The sequence below is a fragment of the Papaver somniferum genome, chromosome 1 (assembly GCF_003573695.1).
Source record: "Papaver somniferum cultivar HN1 chromosome 1, ASM357369v1, whole genome shotgun sequence".
Taxonomy (NCBI): domain Eukaryota; kingdom Viridiplantae; phylum Streptophyta; class Magnoliopsida; order Ranunculales; family Papaveraceae; genus Papaver; species Papaver somniferum.
In genome coordinates this window covers 5,684,122-5,691,846 of record NC_039358.1, presented here as the reverse complement: position 1 = coordinate 5,691,846, position 7,725 = coordinate 5,684,122, and the positions used below count along the sequence as shown (strand labels likewise).

At 36.7% G+C, this 7,725-nt stretch overlaps 1 non-coding gene across 1 annotated transcript; it reads right to left on the bottom strand.

The window, feature by feature from the left end:
* Positions 1-7,265: 7,265 nt before the first annotated feature.
* Positions 7,266-7,336, bottom strand: TRNAS-CGA. Its single transcript has one exon. It is a non-coding gene; the product is annotated as a tRNA-Ser (tRNA).
* Positions 7,337-7,725: the final 389 nt, after the last annotated feature.

Sequence of the window (7,725 nt, the reverse complement as noted above, 5' to 3'; positions counted from 1 at the left end):
AGAACTATGTTTTCTCATTGTTATATCTACGGATCTTCAACAATGGTGATACTAAACTTACAACATTTGGGATCATTTGAGTACTTGGAAGTGACGAAGATTTCGAGGAATGTTGAAGATTAGACATGTGGAATAGGAGCTACTAAAGTTTCTTTATCTTTTTTGTATTCCATATGTATTGATATTTTTGTCACTAAAATTGACAAAGGAGGAGATTGTTAGAGCATTGCACGGTCGAACTCGCATGTGTTTCTATCTCAAGCATGTTTGTCAATGTTAGTGATCAAAACAATAAGTCTTGATTTCTAGTCTATTATAGCTAAGTCTCGGACTAGGATAGAAAGCGTAGTTGAGCTCAAGGACTTCATGGGTATTCATCATACAACTAGAAGAACTACTCAAGGAACCGGTGGAACTTCTCGACAAAAAGGTATGTGGAGACTTGAACTTATCTATCACTCAAAAGTCTATCTACTCTATCTCATATTCTTTGAGACAAGAAGTCGTATGCTATATATATAGACTTTGATTATACAAATTTGGTATTTCGAGCCGAGTATACCTCGCCTATCTACATCTCGAAATATGAGTTGGTAATATTTTTGCTTTAACCAAGTTTATCTTTACCATGTGACGAAATTCATGATATGTTTCAATCATCTTGTAAATTTCTTTGACGAGAAATGGTGTAACAACTGTATAATGTCCTCTAAGAATGTTTCAATGATTGAAATGAGAGTTTAGATTACATAACCAATGATGGACATAAGCATTGTTGTGGAAACACATTTATGAATAAGTCATATTCCTTTAACCAAAGTTTGCGAACTTTGTTGATCAAGAGAACCGAAAGAATGGCGTGAGACAAGTCCGCGAACTGCTGAAGTTCTCAAACCCGAGAATTTCTGCTAGAGTTGACAAACTATTTGCGTGAAACTAAGTCCGCGAACCGGCGAATTTCTCATACCCGAGAATTTCTATTGGAGTTTGTAAACTCTGCCCGGTAACTTAAGTCCGCGAGCCTAGTCTGCAAACTTGAGAAGGTTATATATCTGAAGATGATTTCTGAACTTAAACTTAAAAAGACTAAGGAATGCAGTTTGCAAACCGTGGCTATAAAAGTTCATGAACCGATTCAAGTGAATCAAATCATCTTTGCTTCAATTGTGTCTTGTGTAGTACATGAGATTTCCTTGCAATTGAACAACTCTCTAACTAGTTCATTTGAAATCATTTGAACTAGTTATGGTGAAGAAGGACGTGGTTGATATGGAATGCTCATATGGCTAACCTCTTGGTTAACTATTGTTGAACCAACAAGTGCATACGTTTGGGTACAGTTAACAAACCTAGAAACGTGCATTGTCAAATGTGTGTAACAAGCTAAGTTTTCGATCTAATAGTTGAGAAATATTAGCTTGAATCTAAATCAGGTTTTCATCTAACGGTGGATATTGATTGCTTTGTTACCAAGGTAACTTAATTGCAAACCCTGATTTGAAAGACTATATAAGGGGAACTCTAGTATCTGTGCAAAACTAATCCCCACACTTCACGTTCGATACTAGTTTGCATACTAGAGTCGGTTCTCCTTTAAACTTTGGTTTTATTCTTCTAAAACCAGGTTAACGACTGAAAGACTTCATTGGGATTATGAAGCCAGACCGATACTACTTTTATCGTAGTTGTGTGATCTGATCTTGCATTTTCTATCGTACGAGTACAATCAAATTGATTGGCTTGAGATTGATATCTCTGATAGGAAAGATATAAAAAGTAATCCCAAACATCTTCGTCTCATTGTTTTTGATTCCACAACATATTGTTTCGCTACCATACGATTAAGATTGTTGTGAGGTGATTGATAACTCTAGACTGTACTTCGGGAATATAAGACCGGATTATCAATTGGTTCATGTTCACCTTGATTATTATCAAAAGAAGGAACAAAAACTTTTATGGTGTATCTGTGGGAGACAGATTGATCCTTTGATAGACTTGTCTGTGTGAGACAGATTTGTTTATTCTTAAGTCTTTGACTTTGGGTCATAGAAACTCTTAGTTGTGGGTGAGACCAACTAAGGGAATCAAGTGCGCAATATCCTGCTGGGATCAGAGGCATAGGGAGTACAACTGTACCTTGGATCAGTGCGAGACTGATTGGGTTTCAACTACAGTCCAGTCCGAAGTTAGCTTGGAGTAGGCTAGTGTCTGTAGCGGCTTAACACAGTGTATGTTCAATCTGGACTAGGTCCCGGGGTTATTCTGCATTTGCGGCTTCCTCGTTAACAAAATTTCTGGTGTCTATGTTATTTCAATTTCCACATTATATTGTTTTATCTTTATAATTGAAATAATACAGGTTGCGCGTTTAGATCATCAATTGGAATAATCCAACCTTTGTTTGTTGATTGTCATTGATTTATCCTTGGATATTAGTCTTTGGTACCATCCAAGTTTTTCCTTGTATTTGATTAGAACTCGCAGTTCCTTCTTGAGTAAATCAAATCAAGAGAGAGATATAAACTCGTTGATATACTTTTAATTGATTGAGTCTTGTTGATTCTCTTAAAATTATTTTCGAGTTTGTCCATACAGATTGCTAAGCGAAATATTGGGTGATGTTGTTAGACCCCCGCTTTTTCAAACAGGCTTCAAGTTCACATGATACAACAATGACTAAAAACGCTGGCATTATGTCTGGTGGAGCTAATACAGACGATTTAATGGAATGTCTCATGCTTGTTTCTGGTTGTCCTGGGGTTGAATCTGTGGTTAGAAACAGGATGCAATTTATGATTGTACATGAATTAGAAGATGTGGTTTTCTGCAGTGAAGTAAAGATGTGTTTAGTTTGATTAGAGTTTATGCCTTCTCGAGTCTGAAAGAAGATGGTGTTACTGAGATTTCAAGGGTGTTAGAACTGTTGGTTTGATGAATATGAGATGGAGACAGTGCTGTTACTTTGTGTGATTTAGAGTTTTCAGTGAGTAAGCTGATAACGAAATGAAGAAGCGTTGTGTTTTGTTGTTGGTTGAGCAGTTACAGGGCATGGATGAGCTGCAGCTGGCTATGAAGCAATTGCAGGTGATGCTATGGGAAATTTGGAAGAATGGGGTTGCTTCTATGTTGCAGTACAAGGAATGGTGCAACTGACTAACCGGTGCTATTGAGATGGTAAAACTCTGAAGTGGTGATCTGGAGAATAAATATGAAATGCCGATGGAATTGCAAAGATGAAATCTGAAATGTGTGATTTTGGTGGTACTGGGGAGCATGAATTTATGTTGTTGTTGGATGGGTAGTGTTGCTGCAGAGAAGTGCAGCTAAGATTGGAAAGCTACAGAAACGACAGCTAAGATTGGAAAGCTACAGAAACGGATAAAAAATTTGAGTTGGATGGTTGAGGTGTTGTAGTTGTTTGCAGCAGGAGGATTAAGAGTGGTTGAGCATTGGAGCTGGTGTTGGTAATGAGTTTGGTTGTAGACATGTTGTGTTCTTGTAGATGTGTACATGTTTGTACACCAATGTAAACTAAGTTTTTTTAAAAATGAAAATTATATAGTCATATGGGTACTCTTTTTGTAGATCTCGGAAAGAGCTTTCCGAATATATAAAGTTTGCGAATTTTGGACAAACGGTTCGAAAAATAATTTTTTTTTTTTTATATTATTTAAAACTGCTGACATCATCATGAGTCACTTTGGACTAAACTGCAAATATTTGGACTAAATTGTAAACCAGGAAGATTGTTTGTGTGCTTTCCATAAAACAGGACTAATTTGTACCTAGATGAATGGGGTAGGACTAACTAGTATATTTGGATGGAATTTTGGACTAAATCGTATTTTTTCCATTTAAAAGTTTAGGCGGAAATTGATGAAGCGCATCAAAAAAAATGGAATCTGTAAGCTTCAATGTAACGAGTGGAAGCGAATTGTCGGACTTTGAAACGAAGCATACGCTTTTAAAAACCGACTAAAAGGGAGGACATTCTAAGTTTTTCATGTTCCAAATACTACCACCAAATTCCAATCTTTTTATCGAATTAAACATTTGTTTTAGTCTACATTCTACATTTTACAAAATAAAATAGTCATAAAAAGGACTCGCTCCCTTCGAACCCTCCGGTTAGCCCAACAAGAAAAGAGAAAAAGAACACAAGAAATCTGCAAGTTCATTAGCTAGCTGGTCACGACCCCTAATTACTCACTGAATTTGCACTCTCAAACTCCGTTGTATCTCCACATAAAAATTGCGAACCACTTTAAATGCTTTGTACCTCGATATCCCCACTCGTTAAAGGAACCAGCTCTTGGCAATCTTGTATTGCTTGGAACTTCTCCTGATAATCGTCGTTGAAACTTTTTCAACCCGTCCAAACTAGTTGCCACTTCTTTCATAGTCGGCCTTTTTCTTACGTTCGATTTTACAGCGCCGTCTCTAACATTTTAGAGGCTTGGGGCGAGCATTTAAAAAAGGGCCTTTCCAACTGTCAAGTAAAAACCTTAGCTCCAATCATCGTTAAGTAAAATGAAACTCAAATCTAACAAAGCTGATGTTCACTATGACGCAATCTAGCAAACACTTGAGGGTAAGTCCCTTCCTAACTATGAAACTATATTCCAGAACATAGACGATAAGTAGCCATTGTCCTTCAAATGAACGAGGGATGCAAACAACCCCAGCGCAGGGTAAGCATTCACCATGACATTAATGAATTTTACATGTCCTTCAAATATTGAATACATAGTAGTAATACTTATGAAGCCATATATCTACGCTTTTATGCAAGACTTAAATCAAATATCAGAGACCGAAAACCACACCCAAATGGACCAGAAAACAAGTATAAACTTGTGCTTTAAATTGGACCCCTGTTTAGGTTTCAATAGTACATAATTAGTCAATTAGGCATTTGAGACTCTCATCAGTCCTATACGGACCAGAAACTCTAATTTGAAAACCAAAAGGAGACGAACAAATTCAATCAAAGTGATCGCTTAGAATTCTGATCAACCAAATACTAAATGAATAACCGGTTCACAATCTGATGTTAAAGGATTGTACACAATACATGCATATGTCTATGTTAGTTTTTGTTACTTATTTACCATCTATATTGTTACCAAAGAGAGCACGATTGAATATAAAGAGAAAAAACCTCAAGTTTGTGCCCTAACAGAGACGAGTTGCTGGTTGCGCTTCCTCTTTTGTTGTTCAAGTCATATTTCTTACTAGGTTAAAGATCAAGATCAGTGCATATGTGTATATACGTAGTGGGAAAAATATTGGGCCCTCTGATTTTTGGGCCTAGGGCGGTCGACCCTTAGGCCCTACGTCAAAGACGGCCCTACGATTTTAAGCATTTCTTTACAAGCTTGGCAATAACCAAGATCTCATCTTTATCTCCTCCGTTAACAACATGAGCCTCTAAAATATCAAACAATTGATTCTGTTTCATCGATATAAAGAAATGATATGCGAAATTTTGTTCAGTGTTGCCAAGATAACTTTTTGCCCAGTTAAAAGCTCCACAAGAAGTACTCCAAACCTATATACGTCGCTCTTTTCTGTGAACTGATCAGAATAGTAATATTCCGGATCCAAGTAACCCAAGGTTCCTCGCAACATCGTTGTTACGTGTGTTTTTGCCCATAGGAATGGATCTAGATAGTCCAAAGTCGGAAACTTTAGCCTTGTAATTCTCATCTGGAAGTATGTTTTCAGGTTTAATGTCTCTATGAAAGATCGGCATAGACGCTTCAGAGTGTAAATACGCTAGTGCTCTTGCAATCTCGGACGCAATTCCTAACCAATCTTTCCATCAGATGGAAGAATGATCATGACCTTCTTCGCCGTGAAGATGGTGCGAGAGAGTCCCATTGGTGACAAATTCATAAACCAGCAATGGAACTTCGGTTTCTAAACAACAACCTAAAAGTTTTACTATGTGCTTATGGTTTATCTGCGAAAGAATAACCACTTCGTTAATGAACTGATCAACTTGGTTTTCATCGACGAGTTTAGATTCCTTGATAGCTATTATTCTACCATTTGATAGCATGCCCTCATAAACGGTGCTGAAACCGCCTTTACCGATAATACGGTTTTGGTCGAAATTATCTGTAGACCTTTCGAATTCTTCTGTCAGAAATACTTTGGTTTTATTTTCAACTGTGCCATCATTTGTAGAAAACTTTTGTTTTAATAGTAAACCACCATTTCTCTTAAAATGCCTTTGCTTCAGTATATTTCGTTTTCTTTTCTCGAGTCGATGGTACAACCAAAATCCTAAACCAATCAAAAGTACCGTGAAGCTACCAATTCCAATACCTGCAGGGATCAAGAGAATTTAGTAGGGTATCATACAATAAGTATGAAGTTAATTATCAACTAATCTTTTTGAATGTAATACTATCTTTGTTTCAGAAAAAATGATACTTTTACTCTTTTTAGTTTTGTCTAAAATAGACCCTTGAAAAAATGAAAGTATAATTTTTCCTCAAAGTAGTTACTGATATGCACAAGTACCTAATGATACCACCATGGCCACCGGTATTCTTTTAGTGTCACGTGTGCACCCGCCTCCAAGCATTGCCGTTCTACCATCACCATGGTAACAGGCAGACAAGTGCATGAGTAACTTCCTAGTGTATTAGTGCATTTTGTTCCATTTTTGCACAATGGACTTTTGTTTAAATTTTCCTTGCATTGATCGATATTTGTTAGCAATATTCTTCGTGTTAATCTTCAGGGTACATTATTTATATGTTCTTATTTTTAAACACCAATAAATATATCCTTATACAACAATAAACATGTCTCTACTTTTTAATAACCTTATCCATTTAAAATTAGATTACCTTAATATCTTCATCCATATAATATTTTTGTTTATTTCAAAACGGAACAAATTTCTTCCTCTACCACTTCACCACCACCAACAACATTCAACTACCATTCCACCACCACCATTCAACAACCACCACCTACCAACCGCCACCACCACTAGTCCATCGCCGCTTCCACCACCGTCGTCGACGCCGCCTCCACTGGTTCAGATATTTTTGTATCAATAAAAGTAACTGATCCAAATAAAAATTAAAACCAACAGTAGAAGTTGATCCAATTTAGTGGATCAAAAATGGTAGTTGATCCAAAAAAAAAAAGATTGACAGTAGAAGTTGATCCAATTAGTGAATCAACAATGGTAGTTGATAAAAAAAAGGATCAACAGTAGAAGTTGATCCATGTAAATGGAGTGAACTTGGCGTGAGTCGAACACGCATCATCTGATATCGAGTCAGTCATGCTACCATTGCACCACAAGTTCCACATTGGAAGAAATTTACATAACTACATGGCATGATATAAACCACAAGCATGATTATACTTATCCAAAGGAAATATTTTCAACAACATGAGTTGAAAGGATCAACAACAGTAGTTGATCCCATAAAAAATTGGGTCAACAACAAGAGTTGATCCAATAAAAAATTTGGACAACAACAGGAGTTGATCCAATGAATGGGATCAACAAGAACAATTGATCCCATAAAAACATATAAAAAACAATAATTAATCATCACATGTAGCTTCATAAACAGCAATCCAGACTTGCAATTCCAGATTCATGGAAAACAACACCCACAACTCCATTTCTACTTATATACTGCACATTTCAGTCACTTCCAACACCTCCACCTTCATTGCAGTAGCCAC